General features: G+C 53.0%; 2 long non-coding RNA genes across 2 annotated transcripts; one reads left to right on the top strand and one right to left on the bottom strand.

Moving 5' to 3' along the window:
- Positions 1 to 5,366: 5,366 nt before the first annotated feature.
- On the bottom strand, positions 5,367 to 7,816 carry LOC134509740 (uncharacterized). The gene is made up of 5 exons (XR_010069394.1): positions 7,688 to 7,816; positions 6,635 to 6,670; positions 6,471 to 6,509; positions 5,993 to 6,061; positions 5,367 to 5,499 (listed from the first exon to the last, which is right to left on the bottom strand). It is a non-coding gene; the product is annotated as an uncharacterized LOC134509740 (long non-coding RNA).
- A 15,879-nt stretch (positions 7,817 to 23,695) lies between these two features.
- On the top strand, positions 23,696 to 26,145 carry LOC134509738 (uncharacterized). The gene is made up of 5 exons (XR_010069392.1): positions 23,696 to 23,824; positions 24,842 to 24,877; positions 25,003 to 25,041; positions 25,451 to 25,519; positions 26,013 to 26,145. It is a non-coding gene; the product is annotated as an uncharacterized LOC134509738 (long non-coding RNA).
- The last annotated feature ends 490 nt before the right edge of the window (positions 26,146 to 26,635 follow it).

The following is a 26,635-nucleotide window of genomic DNA, read 5'->3' as shown; positions in this document are numbered from 1 at the left end:
CAATGAGGATGGCCAGGCATGATCAGCCCTGAGTTCCTTCGGTCCCCTTCTCTTTCAGACAGCCAGAAAGGCAACCCAAGAGGATTGCATTAACCAAGACTTTCCATCTGTCCAAAGAAAAGACTAAATATTTATACTGAGTCTCAGTATACTTTTGGAGTATGCCATGTCCCTGGACAGTTATGGAAGCAGCGTAGGTTCATAACTTCTAGTGAGAGCAAGTACTGAACTGTAGAAAAATCTACAATAGCCAAATTAGCTATCATTCACCAGATTGGTTGGTTGACCTTGGGTGGCTGCCAATTGCCCACCAAGCTGCTCTACCATTGCCCCTCCTAAGCAGGATGGGGGAGAATTAAGATGGAGAACTTGTGGGTCAAGATAAAGGCAGTCTAATAAAGAAAAGCAAAGGCCACAAGTGGAATCAAAGGAAACACAAAAATTATTCTCTACTTCCCAGCAGCAGGGGATGTCCAGCCACTTCCCAGGAAGAAAGGGCCCAGTACACATAGTGGTTATTTCAGTAGACAAATGCCTAAATAATGAATGCCCCACCCTGTCCTTTCTCTTAGCTTTGAATGCTGACCATGACGTCATATGGTATGGAATATCCGTTTGGTCAGTTTGGGTCAGCTGTCATGACTATGTCTCCTCCCAGCCTCTTGCCCACCTACAGCGTACTGGTCTTTGAGTGTGGTGGTCGGAAAGAACCTCCAGTGTGGCTGCTGTGCGAACACTGCTCAGCAGTAGCCAAAGCATTGGTGTGTTATCAACACTGTTCTAAATACAAAAACAAAGCACAGCACCACGAGGGCCACGCTGTGGGGAGAGTTAATTCCATCCCAGCCACACTCTGTGTCTGCACATGGGCTTGCAATGGTTTCTGTATGCGTACGCGTATTTGGATTTTGTATGTGCAGAAGGAATTCTCTCACTACCTGAAATAGTATCAGCAACAGTATCTCTAATGGACTCTCTACCACTGATGGTTTCGGTATCATTGTGGTATGTGTAATGTTATGGATACCTGCAATGGGATCAGTATTGGCAATGGTGTATGCATCCGCAATGGCATTTGCAATAGTCTCTGCATCTTCAGTGATATCTGCAATGGCATCTGCTTCTCCTATTGTACCTGCATCTGACTTTGCATCAGCAATGGTATCTGCAGCGGTTGCTACAATGGTATCAGCATCTGAAATGGTATCTGTATCTGCAGTGGTATATGCTCTGGTATCTGCTATGGCAACATTATGAGGAATGGCATGGCCATCTGAAAAGGTTTCTGCAGAGGTTTCTGCAATGGTATTTGAGTCTGCAATCCCCTTTGCAATGGTATCTGCATCTGAAATGGTACCTACATCTGCAATGCTGCCAGCACCTGCTATGGCATCAGCAGCGCTAACTGCATTCTCAATAGCATCTATAGATAGCATTCTAGTCAAAGGCACAATATCCAAGCAGAAACCAGTAAGGAATGGTGTCCGTCAGGGGTCTGTGCTGGGACCAATACTATTTAATATCTTCTACAGGGACACAGACAGTGGGATTGAGTGCACCCTGAGCAAGTTTGCAGGTGACACCAAGCTGAGTGGTGCAGTTCATTTGCTGAAGGGAAGGGATGCCCTCGAGAGGTACCTTGCCAGCCTTGGGGAGGTGGCCCATGCAAACCTCATGAAGTTCAACAAGGCCAAGTGCAATCCCCACTATCAGTACAGGCTGGGGAATGAAAGGAATAATGAGAACAGCCCTGCAGAGAAGGACTTACAGATACCGATGGGTGATAAATTGGACATGAGTAGGCAATGTGCACTTGCAGCCCAGAAAGTCAATCATATCCTGGGCTGCATCAGAAGAAGTGTGGCCAGCAGGTTGAGGGAGGTGATTCTTCCCCTCTACTCAGTTCTTGTGAGACTCCACTTGAAGCACTGCAGCCAACAACCATCTGAATTCCAACCTCATAATATCATAAGATCATTTAGTTTGGAAAAGACCCTTAAGGTCATGACAGGCAGTGGGGTGAGGGAAAAATTCCTAATGTAAAAGTCGGTGGTAATTCAGTGTGTGCCTGGAGAGACAAAACCAAAGCATGTGGCTCTGAAAGTGCCTGTGAATCCAGGAGGGCTGGCTCCATGGGGCAGGGAACCACCACTCCTCCAAGAGCGAGGCAGAGGACCCACGACTCTGAGCTGCCTGTCTGTGCTCCTCTCCTGCCCCGACACCAAATGGTGCTGTTTGAGGATGGGGCTCACCAGAACCCCAGCAAGAATCTGTTTCCTGCCATGTCTCCAAAGTACAGTCTAGCCCTTCGCTAGATTCATGTTGCAGATTCATGGGGGGGACAATCCAGTTTGCCCTAATCTGCCCTTATCTGGGGGCACACACTGGGTGGGAAGGGAATCTCCTTTACAGAGACACCCCAGGTGTCCAGGCTCCCTCATTCACTCTGTTCATTGCTGTGGTACAGGCAGAGAGGACGCAGGTGCCTGGGCCCTGGCAGATGAGAGAGGACATGGACATGGAAACACGGACACACATGCAGAGCGTAGCTTTGCTGATGGGGTTTATTGGTCTTTGGAGGGAAATGGCCCAGGGTTCCCAGGGAAAAAAGTGGCATCATCCAGAGATGAACATTTCATGTGCTGGTGGGGAAAAGGACAAGGATGTTACCACCAGTTCCAGTCCTGAAAGACAGAGGTCAAAATAATACCTAAGATGGTCAGAATAATACTAAGTGTGAAAAAGAGAATGGCCTAAAACACCATGTCTCTCTGCAGGGACCTGGCGATGGAGAAGGGAAGGGAGAATGGATGGAGAAGGGAACTGGAGCCCTCAATACACCTAGGAGAGGACTTGGCTCTCCTGAGATCCATATAACACCCAGAGGGCCTTCCCAGTGTGCCATAAGGTATTTGCCATAAGGCCATTTAGGTATGCCTAAATAAGCATACCACTTTCAAACTGTAGGTTTCTGGGCAATGCCAGCTGGTGGTGCTGTCCCTTTATGGACCACATCTAGGAGGCAGAAAGGTCCCCGAATGATCACACTCTGTTCTCTCCTTATCTGCTCTGCTCGTTGCAACGCCCGCACTAGGGACAGTAAACCCTTCTCAAGGTCTGAATATCTGCTCTCAGTGTCATTAAAGGAGCGAGAGCTAAATTCTAATGGTCTCTCCGGTCCTGCTGGTCTCTTCTGACATAAGTTACAATGAGAACCGTGTTCACTGAGCACCCATTCTACATGGACAGGGTCAGTTGGATGTATAGGATCAAGCTGTTGGAATAACCTTAGCTCTTTTATTAGCAATTCCAGAGCATTAGTATGTTGTTTAGTCCACTCCCAGGATTTACCCTTTTTGAGCAAACAATAAAGGGGGCGAGCAATGGTGGAAAAGACAGGGATGTGTTTACGCCAATAGCTTAAAGTTCCCAGAACTTGCTGTAACTCCCTCATGCTGGAAGGATTCTGTCCATGCTCTGTTTTTCCCAGGGTATCCTGAGGGACAGAAGCAGCTCCCTTAATCCACCAGGCCCCCAGGAATTTAACTTCCTGTTCGGGTGCCTGACACTTTGAGTCTGGAATTTCCAATCCCAAATCCAGTAATGTTTTTCGGATGTTTTCCATCATGTCTTTTATACTTTCTTGGTTCTCTCCTCCTATTAGGGTGTCATCAATATATTGGTATACCGTACATCCCTGTGAAACAGGAACCTCTGGTAGCACTTTAGCTAAAGCAGTATGAGCAATAGTGGAGGAATGTTTGCATCCTTGTGGAAGTCGGTTAAAGGTATATTGGACTCCTTTCCACGTGAATGCAAACCGCACTTTGTCCTGCTCAAAGAGAGGAATCATAAAAAAACATGTCTTTAACATCCAAGGCAGCCATTCAAGGATGGGCAGCTCCTTGTATCATTGTCACAATTTCAGCGATACTCGGAACCGTGGCAGTCAGGAGTGCAGTGTTGGTGTTTAAGTTCATGAGCACGACTAGACTGAAGGTGCAGTCCACAATTAGTGTATCCAAATCATAATTCTGTTACGATTTGCCCTTTTTCTGTTACGATTTCTGTTACGATTGCCCCTTTTCACGCAACAGAATTTGGCGTAGTTGGCAGGATTGCCATGGATAAACTGCTGCAAAAATATGATTGTGCCCCTTCCCAGGCTGGGAAGGAGTGGGCCCAAAAATTTTGGAAGGATGAAGAAAAAGTGGTGGAACGTATTGAAGAGTGTTGGGCTTCACAAAAGCTCAGAGTGGAAAAAGGCACGGGTGTGATTTGTGCTGTGTTAGGCATCTGTTTAACCTGTGCACAACAAGAAGCTAGGGAAACCCCTGCTCCTAATCTGATTTCAGCTGTTGAATATGCAACACTGAAATCAGAGAATGAGGTGCTAAAGTCACCATTAGCTTTTCAAAAGGAGACAGGAGAAAAATTAAGAACTCAAGTCGATAAGCTTGGGAGTGAAAATCTCCAACTTAGAGGTGAAAATCTCCTAGTTAAAATGTTATGAGAAAGGGTGACTGGGCTCTTAGATAAAATGCAGCCCTTGACCCAGGTCCAACAAATACGTAAGTTAATGTGTTGTCCAAATTCTGGAACCCAGACTGGAGATTTTTGGTCTAATACTGAGGATGAGGAAGAAGATGAGGTGTTAGAACGCAAGGAGGTTTATCTTCTGCCAAAACCACTTTGCCCCTTTTCACACAACACCCCTCAACTGGTCCGTCAGGTATCGAGTTTCTTCTATCGCAGTTTAACAGCCATTTTGTCTGTCTTTTTATCCCCAAAATTACAAGGTCTCCCTCCCCTAGGTGACATGTAGTAGGATTTGGGTGGAGAGAACAGTGCTGCAGTCCTATAGGTTTAGCATGATCTCTAAAATCTTTGTTAGCATATACAAGGGTGGCAAGTTTAATATGCATTTCACAGGTAATGAGGCAAAGCTCAATTGTCGGGCACGGTAGCCTCTCGAGTAAAGGAAGAACTACACAGAGTCTCTGTTATCTTGAATTTACTGTCTTTGCTGAAGAAAAGCAGGGCTGTCCTGTCTCCACAAGACAGCTCCATTATCTTGTGATAGCCAGACATGTCTTCAACCCCCTGGCTGGCCCAAGAGAGAGCAAAGCCAGCCTTAATTTCTCTTTGAGCACAGAGACTTCACCTCCTTATCCAAATGGCACCCCTTATCTGGGAGCACATGGTGGGTGGGAAGGGGATCGCCTTTACAGAGACACCCCAGGTGTCCGCGCTCCCTCCCTCCCTCTGCTCATCCCTGAGCTACAGCCAGAGAGGACCCAGGTGCCTGGGCGCTGGCAGATCAGAGGGGACACGGACAGAGACACACACACAGAGCGTAGCTTTGCTGATGAGGTTTATTGATGATTAGAGGGAAATGGGCCAGGGCTCCCAGGGGATCAGGTGGGGTCATGCAGCGATGATCATCTCCTCGTGCTGCTGGAGGGGGACAGGACATGGGTGTCACCATCAGTTCCAGGTCTGAAACACAGAGCCCACAATAAGCCCCCCAGTGTCGGCCAAGACATGAGAGTGGCCTTGTCTGCAACGGTGACTCTTTGCAGAGGCATGGGGAAGGAGCAGGGAACTGGAGCCATCCATATATAGGAAGGACTGGATTTGGCTCTCCCAAGATCCATATGGCACCCAGAGGGCCTTGCCCAGTGTGCCATAAGCCTGAGAAGCCCCTAAATCTCCCGGATGCCTGCCCAGCCCTCACTGTGGTCCCTTGGGGTCTGTAGGGCACCAGAGGCTCTGCCTGGCCTGCATGGTGACCCTCTGGGTCCGTAGAGCCCCACTGGGTGCAGGGAAAGGCATGGGGGGAGCTGCGTCCAGCTCCCCCTGGGCCATGGATCATGCACAGTGCCCTCTCTTTCGCTCTCCCACACCCAAAGTCTGGCCATCCCAGTGGGCTCAGGGATCCCTCAGGGCCCAGCATCCTTTTTGGGGCTGGAGACTCCCTGATGCCGCTCACCTAGACATGAAGGGATGCGGCCACACTTCTCTTGCGCAAAAGGTCCGCATCTACGTCAGGCAGAGGGGGCTGGGGAGAAATCAAGGGTTAGAGAAAGGTGTGGCTGCAGTGGGCTGTACTGGGAAGCAGTAAGGGGAAAGCAAGGGGGTCCTTGGGGAAGGTGCCTCTGGGGAGAAATGGGGTACACGAGCTTGTGTGGTGGTGCACAGGAAGCAGCGGGGGTCCTGGGGAAGGGGCCCAGCTGGGTGCATGGCTGTGTAGTGGGGCATCGTGGGGTGTACTGGGTTGTAACGGGCTGGATGGGAATGGCATGGGGGCCCCGGGAAGGGGACCCTGCCTGGGAAAAGAGTGGGGTGCGGGGGTGTTCTCTGGGGTTGCAGTGGGGTGCATTGGGGTGTACTGGGGCACTCTGGGATGCGCTGGAGTGTGGTGGCCATGGAGGGGAGGGACTGGGGACAGCAGAACTTGTGGTACCCACCGCAGCCCTCTTTGATAGCAGACCTCTGACTAGTGCCTCCTGTAAAGAGAACATGAGACCTCACTGGTGGCTGGGGCGTCCCCGGTCCCAGCAAGGGACGGGAGGACCAAAGTGCCCTCCTGTTCCCCAGTCTGGAGGCCCTCCAACTCCACCCAAGTACTTACATCCACGTCACTAAGTCCACTTCCTTCTAGGAGTGCCTAGGAAAGGAGGGCAAAGGGGTGGTCTGGATTGGGCTTGCTGGGGCTGTGGGTGTGACACAGGTGTCCCCAGTCCCCCCAGGCCCGTGGCTTCCCCCTGGTGTGAGGGGGAAAATCCTTCCTGCCCCTCGCCGCTCCATGCCTCAAAGTTTCACCTGGGATACCTGTTCATGCAGGGAGCAGGGGTGGGGATGGAGACGAGGGTAGCGTGGGGAATTCAGGGCCTCCAGAGAGGATGGGGGTGGGGAGAACCCAAAGACAGGGCACTGGGGTGAATGAGGGGACCCCAAGGGAGTGGGCAGGGGGTGTTGAATGGGCAGCACTGTGCGGGATGCAAGTTGAGGTAAAGGAATTCAAGTGGAGGGGATAGAGGGACTTCAAGCGAGGTAGTTGGTGGGTGCAGAAGGAAGAGGACTGCAGAGGACCAAACCAAGGGGACTGGGAGAGTGTTTGGGAGTGGGGGTTCAGGGAAGGTGATCTGGGGACAGTACTGCAGTGAAGATGGTGAAAGGCAAAGGACTGAAGGGAAAGAGTGAAAGGCAGGCGTTGGGAACAATCAATGGAAGGTCATTTGGGGACGCTAGAAAGGACACGGAGGAGATCCCGGGGAGGTGAAGTCTGAGGGGACCAAAAGGATGGGCTGGGGAGGCCAGAAAGGGAGAGCTGTGGGGGCACCAAGACAAGAAATGGGTGGGCGCCCTCAGAGGAGTTTGTGGTGGACCCTCCCAGGGAGGCGACAGGTCTGACCGCTCACTGAGGAACTCGGGCTCTGGGCAGCAGAAGCTTAATGGTGGGGGAAGTGGAGGGAAGAGACAGAGTTGTGGGAGGGAGAAAGCTGCATTGCCCAGGGCTGGAGGTGCCTGGGAGCCTGGAGGAGCTCCTTGCGTGGGAAAGGGAGAGGCCAATTCAAGGGATTTTGTGCTCACCACTACGATTTCAATCTGCAGGAGAGCGGGTGCCCTGTTGCTAAGCCCCATCCTCAGCCTTGAGGCCCTCCCCATGGCGCTGGGGACTCACCTGAGCATCCTCTGGGGTGCACAGCAGGATGGTGAAGAGCAGGGCCACGCTGAGGACTGCGACCTTCATCTTCCTCTGCAGTGTGGTAAGTGCTGGGTGAAGCGTGAGAAGGTGAGGCGCCAATTTATTCCTCCCAGGACTCCTCCTTGTCCCTCCCCACCCCGCGAGCCCCCAGGGCAAAGCCAGGTCTGGCAGAGACACCAGCCCTGGCAACAAGCCCAGCCCCGGCACAGAGTCACCCCCCGCCTCTGGCACTGGCCCAGCCACCTTCCCTGGCATCAGTCCAGCTTCCTGCATGGGGCAGCTGCATGGGGAAGTGCCCAGGCATCTGCAGGTGGCGAGGGGGCGGGCAGTGCACCCCTGACAGCTGGACACGCTGCGATGATGACCCACTGCTCCAAGGAAAAGCCATCCTCCAACAGCCCCCCAAAGCCACATCCCCCCATCTCCCAGTGCCCCTCGCCTCCCAGCACTGCCATCCCCCAGTGCCACTCAGCTCCCAGGCCCGTTTTTCCCTCCGGGACTCCCCCAGAGATGGCGCCAGCCTCAAGCTAGGGGTCTCTCCCCTTGAGTAAACGGGGGGCTGGGACAGATCCCTCTTCTTGGGGCACGCTGGACTGCAGGATTGGGGAACACTGGGAGGTAGGAGGGAAACTCACAGCATGGACAATGAGGACAGCCAGATGACTGGGATCTTCAGTCACTGAAGGCAATGGGGAGCACTGCTGCATGTTGGGCACCGGGAGATGTGGGCTGGGCTTTGGGGAAGTGCTGCAGTTGTCGCAGTTCCCTGCTCCAGCCCACCCCATTTCCCTTGCGCTGCGCATTATAATCTGGTCCAGTTCCCAGCCACGTCCTCCCCAGAGCAGAAAACAGAGGGGAATATCCCTTGTCCTGGCCCTCACCATGCCCCTCCCTGTGTCCACCGTGCCCTCCAGACAACAGGGGTCCTACTCTGCAGAGCTTCCCCTGGATGGTGGGTCCCAGTGACACTGTCCCCAAGAAGGCTCTGGCTCATTCTGGGAGTTCCTGGCTACTTGGCCACTGGGAGCACTTGGCCACAACCCACCAAAGGCCCTTGTCCCCACGGAGCGTCCCTCCAATGCCCTCATCCTTGGCCCAGGCCAGTGCTGCCCCTGAGCAGGATGTGGCCATTCAGAGGGACACAATGAAATGGTTGCTTGTCCGCAGGCAGCCACCCGGAAGTAATTGTGGGGAAAGAGCTCTGCTGTCAGGAGGAGGGATGTTTGTTCCCGCAGCATCTCTGATAAGCCCTGTTTGCCCAGGGCCCGTGGCACAATGGGCCTGTTGAGTAAGACTGATGCTTCACAAGAGTGCCCAAGTTGGGGGAGTCTGGTGTGGGCTCAAGCAGCCTGGATGGCTGGGCTCCCTCCAGCCCTGGCAGCGAGGAGATCCAAAGAGGAGGGAGAGTAGGGAGGAGCAGTCCTGGGGTACCCCGCACGCCTGGGGTTCCCTGGCTCCCCTGGGGACAGGCTGAAGCCCGGAGGCAGGGACAGTCCTGAGGGAGCAGCCTGACACCTGGAGTGTCGCCGTCCTTCAGGAAAGCCTGGTGGCAGGGGAGTCCTGAAGGAGTGGGCCTTAGAGCAGCCGGGGTGATGGAGCTGTCTCCCCAGGGGCACTGCATCCCTGTCCCGCCCTTCCCCTGCCTGCCCGGCAGCTTTGCCTAGGGCTTTCCAGGGTGTTTTCCTTCACAGCCCCCCTGGCTCAAACATCACCACCCTGGGGGCCCTTGACAGCATCTTCTGACCAGAGAGGGACAGGGCCAGTGTGGGACTCAGACAACCGTAGAATGGTCAGAGTTGTGAGGGACCTTAAAGATCACGTAGTTGCAACCCCTCTGCCATGGGCAGGGACACCTCCCGCTAGACCAGGTTGATCAAAGCCCCATCCAACCTGCCCTTGAACACTTCCATGGAAGGGGCATCCTCGGCTTCTCTGGGCAACCTGTCCCAGTGTCTCGCCACCCTCACAGTAGAGAATTTCTTCCTAATATCTAATCTATATCTCCCCTCTTTCAGTTTAAAACCATTACCCTTTGTCCTATCGCTACACTCCCAGGCAAAGGGTCCCTCCCCAGCTTTCCCATAGTCCCCCTGTAAGTACTGGAAAGCTGCTATAAGGCCTCCCCGAAGCCTTCTCTTCTCCAGGGTCAACAGCCCCAACTCTCTCAGCCTGTCCTCACAGCAGAGGGGCTTGGAGCCTCCAACCATCTTCCTGGCCCTCCTCTGGACTCACTCCAGGAGGTCCATGTCCCTCTTATGTGGGGTCTCTCCAGAGCAGATTAAAGGGGCAGAATCACCTCCCCCAGCTTGCTGGCCACGCTTCTTTTGATGCAGCCAGGATGCGGTTGGCTGCCATTAGTGCTCTCTTCAAGGATGGCAGCGCCCCAAACAGCAGAGGGTACCTCTGTTAGCAGGGACACGCTCCTAATGAAGATGGGCATAGTTTGGATCAACAAGCTCAGGCCCCCCTGTTTTGCCTCCTGTAGGTGCACACATCTTTCAGAAGAGATAGAGAAAAGGACCGATATTTATTGATTTCTGCCTAACGAGAAGACCAGCACTTTTACGAGCGGTGTGAGGTAGCGCCGGGAGGAGGTAGAGCCAGGAAGGTCTCAGTCAAGAGATGCGATATGTGTTTACTTGTTTCTTTCGGTAGCTGATAGTCAGAAGTAACCCCATGGAATGACCAGCAAACCCTCTAGCTGCACTGAGCAAGAGCAGCATGGAATGCATTGGACTCCACACCTGTCCTGAGTTCATGGGACATCAATCTTCTGAGAGCAGATCCATGGATACTTTGTAGGGCTGGCACATTCCTCTGTAAACGCATCCTCACTTTGTTAAGTGCCACAGTAATTGAAGCTACCACGCTGTGCTTCCCACTCACCGTTCACTCCAAAACCATCCAGCACTCCATGTCACATGTCTGAAAGTAAAAGAGAGCTCCATTTTAGTCCTCTGTCTCTGAGGCTAATTTATTGTGATGAGACACAAGCTGGGAATCCAAGGATGGCGACAAAGATCTGGTGTAGGTTTTGGAGTCACTGGGAGGTTTTCCTGAGTTTTAGTGGACGCAAGGTGTCACTGCTTTTGTTCCCTTGATGATACAGACTGCTGTCACGGCTTCAAAGAAATAAAAATACAGTGAGAAGTGGTTCACGAGAACTGGAAATGGCTCAGCTTCTTCAGTGACATTCTATGTCGTGTTCAAGGATTTTGGGTATGATTATATCTTTACGGGCCACTAGTTATAAACAAGAGAAGTGTTGTGGGTCATCTGTGAAAAGATTAAGGCAACTGACTCAAATACTTGATTTGGAAATTGCCCAAAGAGCAGGCAGTCACCTGGAAGATTTTCACGTTGACTGCTTCTGCTCTGTGTGTTATTTATTAGATAGCAAAGTTACCCAGTGTTGAATTCTTGATCATCTTTAAACATGCTGTGAGGCTATTTGTATTCTGAAGTTATTCTGAAAAGACTTAGTGAATTGTGCGCACTGTCGTAATGGAGGAATATTGACTTAGGAGAGGTCAAGGCTGCCTTGGAGATAAGCGCAAATGAGGGACAAATGCATTTGATAGCCACTCAACATTCAAGGTGCTATCCAGGAAGATCCCGTCTGCTGCTTGAATGACATCTGAAAGGACTCATCTCTGTGGGGACAGACAGACAGTGTGGGCCCTTTTTTCCCCACAGTTACATTTTGCTTCCCATCTCCCAGCACCCTCCAGTCTCCAGTGAGCCTCAGTACCCACGGAAGGTGAGGGGAAGGACAGGACTCAGCAGGGGGTCTCTGTCCTGCTGCCCCACTTTTGGCTGGGATATAGAGTTTACAAGAGGTTTGAGCCGACCACGTTAGAGGGAACTTAGAACTGTTCTATCTGTTTAACAGTTGCTGGTCATGCTATTGACTTACCTGTTCCGGACATTAGTTTCTCTGCTCTGTGCCGTGCTCCCTTTTTTGTTGTAGAAAGGTGGCGAAAGCGAGAGCAGCGCTCAGGCAGTGAGGAACGCAGCGGTGGCAAGGGTAAGCTAAGTTCTGCGGCTGGGCGCTGGATAGAGGCGAAGGAGGGTGTTCCCGGAGCCAGGGAAAGCCAAGGAAGAGCTTTCCGTGGTGGCATGACTGGCTGGGTAGCTGAGAGGAGAGCAGTGGATGTTGTCTACCCTGACTTTAACAAGGCTTTTGACACTGTCTCCCATAACATCCTCATAGCAAGCTTAGGAAGTGTGGCTCAGATGAGTGGACAGTGAGGTGGAGTGAGAACTGTCTGAATGGCAGAGCTCAGGGGGTTGTGATCAATGGCACAGAGTCCAGGTGGAGGCCTGTAACTAGCGGTGTTCCCCAGGGGTGTGTACTGGGTCCAGTCTTGTTCAACGTATTCATCGACGAGCTGACTGAACGACAGAGTGTGCCCTCAGCAGCTTTGGTGACAACACGAAGCTGGGAGGAGTGGCTGACACACCAGAAGGCTGTGACGCCATTCAGCGAGACCTGGACAGGCTGCAGAGTTGGGTGGGGATGGAGGAACCTCATGAAGTTCAACAGTGCGAAGTGTAGGGTCCTGCAAGTAGGGAGGCATAACGCCATGCACCAGTAGAAGTTAGGGGCTGACATGCTGGAAAGCATGTCTGCAGAGAGGGACCTGTGAGTCCTGGTGGACAAGAAGTTGCCCATGAGGCAGCAATGTGCCCTTGTGGCCAATAGTGTGCTGGGGCGCAAGAAAAAAAGTGTGGCCAGCAGGTCGAGGGAGATCATCGTGCCCCTCTACTCTGCCCTAGTGAGGTCACATGCTGCGTACTGTGTCCAGTTCTGGGTTCCCCAGTTGAAGAAAGACAAGGAACTACTGGAGAGGGTCCAGCGGAGGGCTACAAAGATGATGAAGAACCTGGAGCACCTCTCCGATGAGGAAAGGCTGAGAGACCCGGGTCTGTTTAGCCTGCAGAAGACTGAGAGGGGATCTCATCAATGCCTATAAATATCTAGAGGGTGAGTGTGAAGAGGATGGGCCCAGACTGTTTTCAGTGGTGCCCAGTGACAGGACAAGGGGCAACGGGCACAAGCTGGAGCACAGGGAATTCCATCTCAACCTGAGGAACAACTTTTTTACTTTGAGGGTGCCAGAGGCCTGGAACAGTGATGAAACACTGATGGAAGGCCTGTCTGCCTCAAGGAGCAACCTTGAGAGGTGTCCCAGCTCAAGAAGAGATCACCGCCATGCAACCGTTCTGCCTGGCAGGCAGAGCTCAAAGAAGGCTCATTTAGCCTCTCATATTTATGGGATGCAGTGGTTGGCTTGTAGTCAAAGTACATGTGATGGAAAAAACATGCATGAGACCCCTTGTACCCCCAACTTTCTTTGTTCCTTGATAAATGAGTCTTGGAAAAGCCACCTGTTGGTCACGTGGTAATGTCATGATTGGTGTTCCAAGCTCCTATGCATCAATGCTCACTGTGTCACTGTGCTCCTTTGTGGCTTTTCAGAGAACAGATTGGAACTCGAGAAGTTCTTGGCCCAGGTACGGCTTAGGCCTTTACCTCCTTTGGAGCCTGTACCAAACTACGGCTAGTTTGCTTAAGGCGTTGAGGGCACCCATCACAGGTGTGAGGATGATCTGGAATGGGGAAAAGAAGGAGGAAGAAAAGAAAAGGTTAATGCCACGAGGTGTGCATGAAGGAAGAAGGAGCTCCTGGTGAAACTCAAACGCAAAAAGGAAGCAGAGGGTGAAAGCAAAGACGGGTAATCTAGGAGGAATACAGAGATGTTGTCTGAGAATCCAGGGATGAGGTTAGGAAAGATGAATCTGATAGAATTCTGACCAGGGATGTCAAAGACACCACAAAGGGCTTCTATAAGCACAAAAGTGAGGTACATCTTTAAGTACCAAGACTGAGAAAAGGGAGTCTACCGAAAATGTGAACCCACTGCTGAATCAAAGAATCATAGAATAGCTTGGGTTGGAAGGGAACCTAAAGCTCATCTAGTTCCAACCCCCTCCCATGGGCAGGTACACCTCCCACCAGACCAGGTTGCTCCAAGCCCCGTCCAGACTGGCCTTGAACACCTCCAGGGATGTGGCAGCCACAGCTTCTCTGGGCAACCTGGGACAGGGGCTCACCACCCCCATACTGAAGAATTTCTTTCTAATGTCTAATCTAAATCTACCATCTTCTAGGGTGAAAGCCATTACCCCTTGTCTTATCACTACATGCCCTTGTAAAAAGTCCCTCCCCAGCTTTCTCGTAGGCCCCTTTAAGCACTGGAAAGCTGCTATAAGGTCTCCCCAGAGCCTTCTCATCTCCAGGCTGAAGAACCCCAGCTCTCTCAGCCTGTCTTCATAGGAGAGGGGCTCCAGCCCTCTGATCATCTTCGTGACCTCCTCTGTCTCTGCTCCAACAGGTCCATGTCCTTCCTGTGCTTGTGGTCTCTAAAGCTGGACACAGTACTCCATGTGGGGTCTCATCAGAGTGGAGTAGAGGGGCAGAATCACCTCCCTCCACCTGCTGGCCACACGTCTTTTGATGCAGCCTAGGATGCGGGTGGCTTTCTGGGCTGCCAGTGCACATTGCTAGCTTTAGTTGAGCTTCTCATCCACCAACACCCCCAAGTCCTTCTCTTCAGGGCTGTTCTCAATCCATTCTTTGCCCAGCCTGGATTTGTCCTTGGGATTGCCTCAACCAACATGCAGGACCTTGCACTTGGCCTTGTTGAACTCCATGAGGTATGCACACACCTACCTCTCAAGCCTGCCCAGGTCCCTCTGGATGATATCACTTCCCTCCAACACATCAACCGCACCACACAGCTTGGCGTCACGGGCAAACTTGCTAAGGGTACATTCAATCCCAACATCCATGTGGCCAACAAAGATCTTAAGTAGTACCAGTGCCAGTAGTGAGCCCTGAGGAACAACACTCATCAGTGGTTGCTGCTTGGACATGGAGCTGTTGACTGCAACTCTTTGAGTGGGACCGTCCAGCCAATTCCTTATCCACCGAGTGGTCCATTGGTCAGATCTGTGTCTCTCCAATTTTGAGAGCAGGATGTCACGCGGGACAGTGTCAAATGCCTTGCACAAGTCCAGGTAGATGATGTCAGTTGCTCTTCCCTTATCCACCAATGCTGTAACAGCACTGTAGAAGGCCACCAAATTTGCCAGGCATGATTTGCTCATAATGAAGCCATGTTGGCTATCACCAATGACCTCCTCATTTCCCATGTGCCTTGGCATAGTTTGCAGGAGGATCTGCTGCATGATCTTGCTGGGCACAGAGGTGAGACTGAGCGGTCTGTACTTCCCCGGGTCTTCCTTTTTTTCCCTTTTTAAAAATGGGCGTTATATTTCCCCTTTTCCAGTCATCAGGAACTCCACTGGCCTGCCACGACTTCTCAAATATGGTGGATAGCGGCTTTGCAACTTCATCCGCCAGCTCCCTCAGGACCCACAGAAGAATCTCCTCAGGTCCCATGGATTTGTGCAGCTTCAGGTTCCTCAGCTGGTCTTGGACCTGATCTTCTCCTACAGTGGGTGGTTCCTCATTCTCCCGGTCCCTGCCTTTGCCTTCTGCAACTTGGGCAGTGTGGTTAGAACCCTTACCGGTGAAGGCTGAGGCAAAAAAGTCAGTCAGTACCTCAGCCTTCTCTGTATCCTTGGTGACCAGGCTCCCGTTCATTTCCTGAGTGGGACCACATGTTCCCTAGGCTTTCTTTTTGTCACTGACATACCCATAAATGCTTTTCTTGGTATGCTTGTTGTCCCTGGCCACATTTACCTCTATCGGGCTTTAGCTTTCCTAACCTGACCCCTGCTGCTTGGACAGCCTCTCTGTATTCCTTGCAGACTATCTGTCCTTGCTCCCACACCCTCTTTAGGCTTCCTTTTTCTGTTTGAGATTGTCCAAGAGTTCTTTGATCATCCATGCAGGCCTCCTGGTGTTTTTGCCTGACTTCCTCTTTGTTGGGATGTATCGCTGCTGAGCTTGGAGGAGGTGATCCTTGAATGAAGGAGGTGAGCTTGGAAGAGGTGATCCTTGGTGAAGCAAGGCAGGGAGCCAGCAGAACTGCCACCTTAGATTTCCGAAGGGTGAACTTTGGCCTGTTTAGGAGCATGGTTGAGAGTGTCCCTTGGGGGACAGTCCTGAAGGGCAAAGGTGCTCAGGAAGGCTGGTCTTACTTCAAGGAGAAACCCTTAAAAGCTCAGGAGAAGGCCATCCCGAAGTCCCCCAAAACGAGCAGACAGGGAAGTAGACCAGCCTAGTTAAATAGAGAGCTTTGGCTGGACCTCAGGAAAAAAAGGAAAGTTTATGATCTTTGGAAAAGGGGGTTGGCTACTTGTGAAAAATACCAGGATGTAGTGAAGCTATGCAGGGTGAAAATTAGAAGGGCCAAAGCTCAAGCAGAACTCATCTTGGCCAGCACAGTTAAAGATAACAAGAAGAGGTTCTTTTAGTATATCATAGAAAAAGGAAGACTAGGGAAAATGTAGGTGCACTAATGAATGAGATGGGCGCCCTAGTGGTGGAAGACACAGAGAAGGCAGAGCTACTGAATGCTTTCTTTGCTTCAGGCTTTACTGCTAAAGCTGTCCCTCATGAATCCCAGACCCTGGAGGCAAGGGGGAGGGTCTGGAGAGAGGAAGAGTTTTCCCCAGTAGAGGGAGATCAGGTTAGAGACCACTTGGCCAAACTGGACATCCATAAGTCCACGGGCCCTGACAAGATGCACCTGTGAGTGCTGAGAGAGCTGGCAGGTGTTATTGCTTGGCCTATTGCTTGGCCACTCCCCATGTTTTGTGACAACACGAAGCTGGGAGGAGTGGCTGACACACCAGAGACGTGAGGAAGGAGCAGGGGACTGGAGCCCTCCTTATATACAAAGGACTGGATTTGGCTCTGCAGGTGGCAAGGCGGCGGGCAATGCACCCCTGAAAGCTGGACACTCTGCAGTGGTGACCCACCGTATCCATCACATGTACTTTGACTACAAGCCAACCACTGCATCCCATAAATATGAGAGGCTAAAGGCATTTGACACTGTCCCGCGTGACATCCTGCTCTCAAAATTGGAGAGACACAGATCTGACCAATGGACCACTCGGTGGATAAGGAATTGGCTGGACGGTCCCACTCAAAGAGTTGCAGTCAACAGCTCCATGTCCAAGCAGCAACCACTGATGAGTGTTGTTCCTCAGGGCTCACTACTGGCACTGGTACTACTTAAGATCTTTGTTGGCCACATGGATGTTGGGATTGAATGTACCCTTAGCAAGTTTGCCCGTGACGCCAAGCTGTGTGGTGCGGTTGATGTGTTGGAGGGAAGTGATATCATCCAGAGGGACCTGGGCAGGCTTGAGAGGTAGGTGTGTGCATACCTCATGGAGTTCAACAAGGCCAAGTGCAAGGTCCTGCATGTTGGTTGAGGCAATCCCAAGGACAAATCCAGGCTGGGCAAAGAATGGATTGAGAACAGCCCTGAAAAGAAGGACTTGGGGGTGTTGGTGGATGAGAAGCTCAACTAAAGCTAGCAATGTGCGCTGGCAGCCCAGAAAGCCACCCGCATCCTAGGCTGCATCAAAAGACGTGTGGCCAGCAGGTGGAGGGAGGTGATTCTGCCCCTCTACTCCACTCTGATGAGACCCCACATGGAGTACTGTGTCCAGCTTTAGAGACCACAAGCACAGGAAGGACATGGACCTGTTGGAGCAGAGACAGAGGAGGTCACGAAGATGATCAGAGGGCTGGAGCCCCTCTCCTATGAAGACAGGCTGAGAGAGCTGGGGTTCTTCAGCCTGGAGATGAGAAGGTTCTGGGGAGACCTTATAGCAGCTTTCCAGTGCTTAAAGGGGCCTACGAGAAAGCTGGGGAGGGACTTTTTACAAGGGCATGTAGTGATAAGACAAGGGGTAATGGCTTTCACCCTAGAAGATGGTAGATTTAGATTAGACATTAGAAAGAAATTCTTCAGTATGGGGGTGGTGAGCCCCTGTCCCAGGTTGCCCAGAGAAGCTGTGGCTGCCACATCCCTGGAGGTGTTCAAGGCCAGTCTGGACGGGGCTTGGAGCAACCTGGTCTGGTGGGAGGTGTACCTGCCCATGGGAGGGGGTTGGAACTAGATGAGCTTTAGGTTCCCTTCCAACCCAAGCTATTCTATGATTCTTTGATTCAGCAGTGGGTTCACATTTTCGGTAGACTCCCTTTTCTCAGTCTTGGTACTTAAAGATGTACCTCACTTTTGTGCTTATAGAAGCCCTTTGTGGTGTCTTTGACATCCCTGGTCAGAATTCTATCAGATTCATCTTTCCTAACCTCATCCCTGGATTCTCAGACAACATCTCTGTATTCCTCCTAGATTACCCGTCTTTGCTTTCACCCTCTGCTTCCTTTTTGCGTTTGAGTTTCACCAGGAGCTCCTTCTTCCTTCATGCACACCTCGTGGCATTAACCTTTTCTTTTCTTCCTCCTTCTTTTCCCCATTCCAGATCATCCTCACACCTGTGATGGGTGCCCTCAACGCCTTAAGCAAACTAGCCGTAGTTTGGTACAGGCTCCAAAGGAGGTAAAGGCCTAAGCCGTACCTGGGCCAAGAACTTCTCGAGTTCCAATCTGTTCTCTGAAAAGCCACAAAGGAGCACAGTGACACAGTGAGCATTGATGCATAGGAGCTTGGAACACCAATCATGACATTACCACGTGACCAACAGGTGGCTTTTCCAAGACTCATTTATCAAGGAACAAAGAAAGTTGGGGGTACAAGGGGTCTCATGCATGTTTTTTCCATCACATGTACTTTGACTACAAGCCAACCACTGCATCCCATAAATATGAGAGGCTAAATGAGCCTTCTTTGAGCTCTGCCTGCCAGGCAGAACGGTTGCATGGCGGTGATCTCTTCTTGAGCTGGGACACCTCTCAAGGTTGCTCCTTGAGGCAGACAGGCCTTCCATCAGTGTTTCATCACTGTTCCAGGCCTCTGGCACCCTCAAAGTAAAAAAGTTGTTCCTCAGGTTGAGATGGAATTCCCTGTGCTCCAGCTTGTGCCCGTTGCCCCTTGTCCTGTCACTGGGCACCACTGAAAACAGTCTGGGCCCATCCTCTTCACACTCACCCTCTAGATATTTATAGGCATTGATGAGATCCCCTCTCAGTCTTCTGCAGGCTAAACAGACCCGGGTCTCTCAGCCTTTCCTCATCGGAGAGGTGCTCCAGGTTCTTCATCATCTTTGTAGCCCTCCGCTGGACCCTCTCCAGTAGTTCCTTGTCTTTCTTCAACTGGGGAACCCAGAACTGGACACAGTACGCAGCATGTGACCTCACTAGGGCAGAGTAGAGGGGCACGATGATCTCCCTCGACCTGCTGGCCACACTTTTTTTCTTGCGCCCCAGCACACTATTGGCCACAAGGGCACATTGCTGCCTCATGGGCAACTTCTTGTCCACCAGGACTCACAGGTCCCTCTCTGCAGACATGCTTTCCAGCATGTCAGCCCCTAACTTCTACTGGTGCATGGCGTTATGCCTCCCTACTTGCAGGACCCTACACTTCGCACTGTTGAACTTCATGAGGTTCCTCCATCCCCACCCAACTCTGCAGCCTGTCCAGGTCTCGCTGAATGGCGTCACAGCCTTCTGGTGTGTCAGCCACTCCTCCCAGCTTCGTGTTGTCACCAAAGCTGCTGAGGGCACACTCTGTCGTTCAGTCAGCTCGTCGATGAATACGTTGAACAAGACTGGACCCAGTACACACCCCTGGGGAACACCGCTAGTTACAGGCCTCCACCTGGACTCTGTGCCATTGATCACAACCCCCTGAGCTCTGCCATTCAGACAGTTCTCACTCCACCTCACTGTCCACTCATCTGAGCCACACTTCCTAAGCTTGCTATGAGGATGTTATGGGAGACAGTGTCAAAAGCCTTGTTAAAGTCAGGGTAGACAACATCCACTGCTCTCCTCTCAGCTACCCAGCCAGTCATGCCACCACGGAAAGCTCTTCCTTGGCTTTCCCTGGCTCCGGGAACACCCTCCTTCGCCTCTATCCAGCGCCCAGCCGCAGAACTTAGCTTACCCTTGCCACCGCTGCGTTCCTCACTGCCTGAGCGCTGCTCTCGCTTTCGCCACCTTTCTACAACAAAAAAGGGAGCACGGCACAGAGCAGAGAAACTAATGTCCGGAACAGGTAAGTCAATAGCATGACCAGCAACTGTTAAACAGATAGAACAGTTCTAAGTTCCCTCTAACGTGGTCGGCTCAAACCTCTTGTAAACTCTATATCCCAGCCAAAAGTGGGGCAGCAGGACAGAGACCCCCTGCTGAGTCCTGTCCTTCCCCTCACCTTCCGTGGGTACTGAGGCTCACTGGAGACTGGAGGGTGCTGGGAGATGGGAAGCAAAATGTAACTGTGGGGAAAAAAGGGCCCACACTGTCTGTCTGTCCCCACAGAGATGAGTCCTTTCAGATGTCATTCAAGCAGCAGACGGGATCTTCCTGGATAGCACCTTGAATGTTGAGTGGCTATCAAATGCATTTGTCCCTCATTTGCGCTTATCTCCAAGGCAGCCTTGACCTCTCCTAAGTCAATATTCCTCCATTACGACAGTGCGCACAATTCACTAAGTCTTTTCAGAATAACTTCAGAATACAAATAGCCTCACAGCATGTTTAAAGATGATCAAGAATTCAACACTGGGTAACTTTGCTATCTAATAAATAACACACAGAGCAGAAGCAGTCAACGTGAAAATCTTCCAGGTGACTGCCTGCTCTTTGGGCAATTTCCAAATCAAGTATTTGAGTCAGTTGCCTTAATCTTTTCACAGATGACCCACAACACTTCTCTTGTTTATAACTAGTGGCCCGTAAAGATATAATCATACCCAAAATCCTTGAACACGACATAGAATGTCACTGAAGAAGCTGAGCCATTTCCAGTTCTCGTGAACCACTTCTCACTGTATTTTTATTTCTTTGAAGCCGTGACAGCAGTCTGTATCATCAAGGGAACAAAAGCAGTGACACCTTGCGTCCACTAAAACTCAGGAAAACCTCCCAGTGACTCCAAAACCTACACCAGATCTTTGTCGCCATCCTTGGATTCCCAGCTTGTGTCTCATCACAATAAATTAGCCTCAGAGACAGAGGACTAAAATGGAGCTCTCTTTTACTTTCAGACATGTGACATGGAGTGCTGGATGGTTTTGGAGTGAACGGTGAGTGGGAAGCACAGCGTGGTAGCTTCAATTACTGTGGCACTTAACAAAGTGAGGATGCGTTTACAGAGGAATGTGCCAGCCCTACAAAGTATCCATGGATCTGCTCTCAGAAGATTGATGTCCCATGAACTCAGGACAGGTGTGGAGTCCAATGCATTCCATGCTGCTCTTGCTCAGTGCAGCTAGAGGGTTTGCTGGTCATTCCATGGGGTTACTTCTGACTATCAGCTACCGAAAGAAACAAGTAAACACATATCGCATCTCTTGACTGAGACCTTCCTGGCTCTACCTCCTCCCGGCGCTACCTCACACCGCTCGTAAAAGTGCTGGTCTTCTCGTTAGGCAGAAATCAATAAATATCGGTCCTTTTCTCTATCTCTTCTGAAAGATGTGTGCACCTACAGGAGGCAAAACAGGGGGGCCTGAGCTTGTTGATCCAAACTATGCCCATCTTCATTAGGAGCGTGTCCCTGCTAACAGAGGTACCCTCTGCTGTTTGGGGCGCTGCCATCCTTGAAGAGAGCACTAATGGCAGCCAACCGCATCCTGGCTGCATCAAAAGAAGCGTGGCCAGCAAGCTGGGGGAGGTGATTCTGCCCCTTTAATCTGCTCTGGAGAGACCCCACATAAGAGGGACATGGACCTCCTGGAGTGAGTCCAGAGGAGGGCCAGGAAGATGGTTGGAGGCTCCAAGCCCCTCTGCTGTGAGGACAGGCTGAGAGAGTTGGGGCTGTTGACCCTGGAGAAGAGAAGGCTTCGGGGAGGCCTTATAGCAGCTTTCCAGTACTTACAGGGGGACTATGGGAAAGCTGGGGAGGGACCCTTTGCCTGGGAGTGTAGCGATAGGACAAAGGGTAATGGTTTTAAACTGAAAGAGGGGAGATATAGATTAGATATTAGGAAGAAATTCTCTACTGTGAGGGTGGCGAGACACTGGGACAGGTTGCCCAGAGAAGCCGAGGATGCCCCTTCCATGGAAGTGTTCAAGGGCAGGTTGGATGGGGCTTTGATCAACCTGGTCTAGCGGGAGGTGTCCCTGCCCATGGCAGAGGGGTTGCAACTACGTGATCTTTAAGGTCCCTCACAACTCTGACCATTCTACGGTTGTCTGAGTCCCACACTGGCCCTGTCCCTCTCTGGTCAGAAGATGCTGTCAAGGGCCCCCAGGGTGGTGATGTTTGAGCCAGGGGGGCTGTGAAGGAAAACACCCTGGAAAGCCCTAGGCAAAGCTGCCGGGCAGGCAGGGGAAGGGCGGGACAGGGATGCAGTGCCCCTGGGGAGACAGCTCCATCACCCCGGCTGCTCTAAGGCCCACTCCTTCAGGACTCCCCTGCCACCAGGCTTTCCTGAAGGACGGCGACACTCCAGGTGTCAGGCTGCTCCCTCAGGACTGTCCCTGCCTCCGGGCTTCAGCCTGTCCCCAGGGGAGCCAGGGAACCCCAGGCGTGCGGGGTACCCCAGGACTGCTCCTCCCTACTCTCCCTCCTCTTTGGATCTCCTCGCTGCCAGGGCTGGAGGGAGCCCAGCCATCCAGGCTGCTTGAGCCCACACCAGACTCCCCCAACTTGGGCACTCTTGTGAAGCATCAGTCTTACTCAACAGGCCCATTGTGCCACGGGCCCTGGGCAAACAGGGCTTATCAGAGATGCTGCGGGAACAAACATCCCTCCTCCTGACAGCAGAGCTCTTTCCCCACAATTACTTCCGGGTGGCTGCCTGCGGACAAGCAACCATTTCATTGTGTCCCTCTGAATGGCCACATCCTGCTCAGGGGCAGCACTGGCCTGGGCCAAGGATGAGGGCATTGGAGGGACGCTCCGTGGGGACAAGGGCCTTTGGTGGGTTGTGGCCAAGTGCTCCCAGTGGCCAAGTAGCCAGGAACTCCCAGAATGAGCCAGAGCCTTCTTGGGGACAGTGTCACTGGGACCCACCATCCAGGGGAAGCTCTGCAGAGTAGGACCCCTGTTGTCTGGAGGGCACGGTGGACACAGGGAGGGGCATGGTGAGGGCCAGGACAAGGGATATTCCCCTCTGTTTTCTGCTCTGGGGAGGACGTGGCTGGGAACTGGACCAGATTATAATGCGCAGCGCAAGGGAAATGGGGTGGGCTGGAGCAGGGAACTGCGACAACTGCAGCACTTCCCCAAAGCCCAGCCCACATCTCCCGGTGCCCAACATGCAGCAGTGCTCCCCATTGCCTTCAGTGACTGAAGATCCCAGTCATCTGGCTGTCCTCATTGTCCATGCTGTGAGTTTCCCTCCTACCTCCCAGTGTTCCCCAATCCTGCAGTCCAGCGTGCCCCAAGAAGAGGGATCTGTCCCAGCCCCCCGTTTACTCAAGGGGAGAGACCCCTAGCTTGAGGCTGGCGCCATCTCTGGGGGAGTCCCGGAGGGAAAAACGGGCCTGGGAGCTGAGTGGCACTGGGGGATGGCAGTGCTGGGAGGCGAGGGGCACTGGGAGATGGGGGGATGTGGCTTTGGGGGGCTGTTGGAGGATGGCTTTTCCTTGGAGCAGTGGGTCATCATCGCAGCGTGTCCAGCTGTCAGGGGTGCACTGCCCGCCCCCTCGCCACCTGCAGATGCCTGGGCACTTCCCCATGCAGCTGCCCCATGCAGGAAGCTGGACTGATGCCAGGGAAGGTGGCTGGGCCAGTGCCAGAGGCGGGGGGTGACTCTGTGCCGGGGCTGGGCTTGTTGCCAGGGCTGGTGTCTCTGCCAGACCTGGCTTTGCCCTGGGGGCTCGCGGGGTGGGGAGGGACAAGGAGGAGTCCTGGGAGGAATAAATTGGCGCCTCACCTTCTCACGCTTCACCCAGCACTTACCACACTGCAGAGGAAGATGAAGGTCGCAGTCCTCAGCGTGGCCCTGCTCTTCACCATCCTGCTGTGCACCCCAGAGGATGCTCAGGTGAGTCCCCAGCGCCATGGGGAGGGCCTCAAGGCTGAGGATGGGGCTTAGCAACAGGGCACCCACTCTCCTGCAGATTGAAATCGTAGTGGTGAGCACAAAATCCCTTGAATTGGCCTCTCCCTTTCCCACGCAAGGAGCTCCTCCAGGCTCCCAGGCACCTCCAGCCCTGGGCAATGCAGCTTTCTCCCTCCCACAACTCTGTCTCTTCCCTCCACTTCCCCCACCATTAAGCTTCTGCTGCCCAGAGCCCGAGTTCCTCAGTGAGTGGTCAGACCTGTCGCCTCCCTGGGAGGGTCCACCACAAACTCCTCTGAGGGCGCCCACCCATTTCTTGTCTTGGTGCCCCCACAGCTCTCCCTTTCTGGCCTCCCCAGCCCATCCTTTTGGTCCCCTCAGACTTCACCTCCCCGGGATCTCCTCCGTGTCCTTTCTAGCGTCCCCAAATGACCTTCCATTGATTGTTCCCAACGCCTGCCTTTCACTCTTTCCCTTCAGTCCTTTGCCTTTCACCATCTTCACTGCAGTACTGTCCCCAGATCACCTTCCCTGAACCCCCACTCCCAAACACTCTCCCAGTCCCCTTGGTTTGGTCCTCTGCAGTCCTCTTCCTTCTGCACCCACCAACTACCTCGCTTGAAGTCCCTCTATCCCCTCCACTTGAATTCCTTTACCTCAACTTGCATCCCGCACAGTGCTGCCCATTCAACACCCCCTGCCCACTCCCTTGGGGTCCCCTCATTCACCCCAGTGCCCTGTCTTTGGGTTCTCCCCACCCCCATCCTCTCTGGAGGCCCTGAATTCCCCACGCTACCCTCGTCTCCATCCCCACCCCTGCTCCCTGCATGAACAGGTATCCCAGGTGAAACTTTGAGGCATGGAGCGGCGAGGGGCAGGAAGGATTTTCCCCCTCACACCAGGGGGAAGCCACGGGCCTGGGGGGACTGGGGACACCTGTGTCACACCCACAGCCCCAGCAAGCCCAATCCAGACCACCCCTTTGCCCTCCTTTCCTAGGCACTCCTAGAAGGAAGTGGACTTAGTGACGTGGATGTAAGTACTTGGGTGGAGTTGGAGGGCCTCCAGACTGGGGAACAGGAGGGCACTTTGGTCCTCCCGTCCCTTGCTGGGACCGGGGATGCCCCAGCCACCAGTGAGGTCTCATGTTCTCTTTACAGGAGGCACTAGTCAGAGGTCTGCTATCAAAGAGGGCTGCGGTGGGTACCACAAGTTCTGCTGTCCCCAGTCCCTCCCCTCCATGGCCACCACACTCCAGCGCATCCCAGAGTGCCCCAGTACACCCCAATGCACCCCACTGCAACCCCAGAGAACACCCCCGCACCCCACTCTTTTCCCAGGCAGGGTCCCCTTCCCGGGGCCCCCATGCCATTCCCATCCAGCCCGTTACAACCCAGTACACCCCACGATGCCCCACTACACAGCCATGCACCCAGCTGGGCCCCTTCCCCAGGACCCCCGCTGCTTCCTGTGCACCACCACACAAGCTCGTGTACCCCATTTCTCCCCAGAGGCACCTTCCCCAAGGACCCCCTTGCTTTCCCCTTACTGCTTCCCAGTACAGCCCACTGCAGCCACACCTTTCTCTAACCCTTGATTTCTCCCCAGCCCCCTCTGCCTGACGTAGATGCGGACCTTTTGCGCAAGAGAAGTGTGGCCGCATCCCTTCATGTCTAGGTGAGCGGCATCAGGGAGTCTCCAGCCCCAAAAAGGATGCTGGGCCCTGAGGAATCCCTGAGCCCACTGGGATGGCCAGACTTTGGGTGTGGGAGAGCGAAAGAGAGGGCACTGTGCATGATCCATGGCCCAGGGGGAGCTGGACGCAGCTCCCCCCATGCCTTTCCCTGCACCCAGTGGGGCTCTACGGACCCAGAGGGTCACCATGCAGGCCAGGCAGAGCCTCTGGTGCCCTACAGACCCCAAGGGACCACAGTGAGGGCTGGGCAGGCATCCGGGAGATTTAGGGGCTTCTCAGGCTTATGGCACACTGGGCAAGGCCCTCTGGGTGCCATATGGATCTTGGGAGAGCCAAATCCAGTCCTTCCTATATATGGATGGCTCCAGTTCCCTGCTCCTTCCCCATGCCTCTGCAAAGAGTCACCGTTGCAGACAAGGCCACTCTCATGTCTTGGCCGACACTGGGGGGCTTATTGTGGGCTCTGTGTTTCAGACCTGGAACTGATGGTGACACCCATGTCCTGTCCCCCTCCAGCAGCACGAGGAGATGATCATCGCTGCATGACCCCACCTGATCCCCTGGGAGCCCTGGCCCATTTCCCTCTAATCATCAATAAACCTCATCAGCAAAGCTACGCTCTGTGTGTGTGTCTCTGTCCGTGTCCCCTCTGATCTGCCAGCGCCCAGGCACCTGGGTCCTCTCTGGCTGTAGCTCAGGGATGAGCAGAGGGAGGGAGGGAGCGCGGACACCTGGGGTGTCTCTGTAAAGGCGATCCCCTTCCCACCCACCATGTGCTCCCAGATAAGGGGTGCCATTTGGATAAGGAGGTGAAGTCTCTGTGCTCAAAGAGAAATTAAGGCTGGCTTTGCTCTCTCTTGGGCCAGCCAGGGGGTTGAAGACATGTCTGGCTATCACAAGATAATGGAGCTGTCTTGTGGAGACAGGACAGCCCTGCTTTTCTTCAGCAAAGACAGTAAATTCAAGATAACAGAGACTCTGTGTAGTTCTTCCTTTACTCGAGAGGCTACCGTGCCCGACAATTGAGCTTTGCCTCATTACCTGTGAAATGCATATTAAACTTGCCACCCTTGTATATGCTAACAAAGATTTTAGAG

The sequence above is a fragment of the Chroicocephalus ridibundus genome, unplaced genomic scaffold, assembly GCF_963924245.1.
Source record: "Chroicocephalus ridibundus unplaced genomic scaffold, bChrRid1.1 SCAFFOLD_26, whole genome shotgun sequence".
Lineage (NCBI taxonomy): Eukaryota > Metazoa > Chordata > Aves > Charadriiformes > Laridae > Chroicocephalus > Chroicocephalus ridibundus.
The sequence above is the reverse complement of the archived record's forward strand: the minus strand, read 5'-3'. Positions and strand labels throughout refer to the sequence as shown.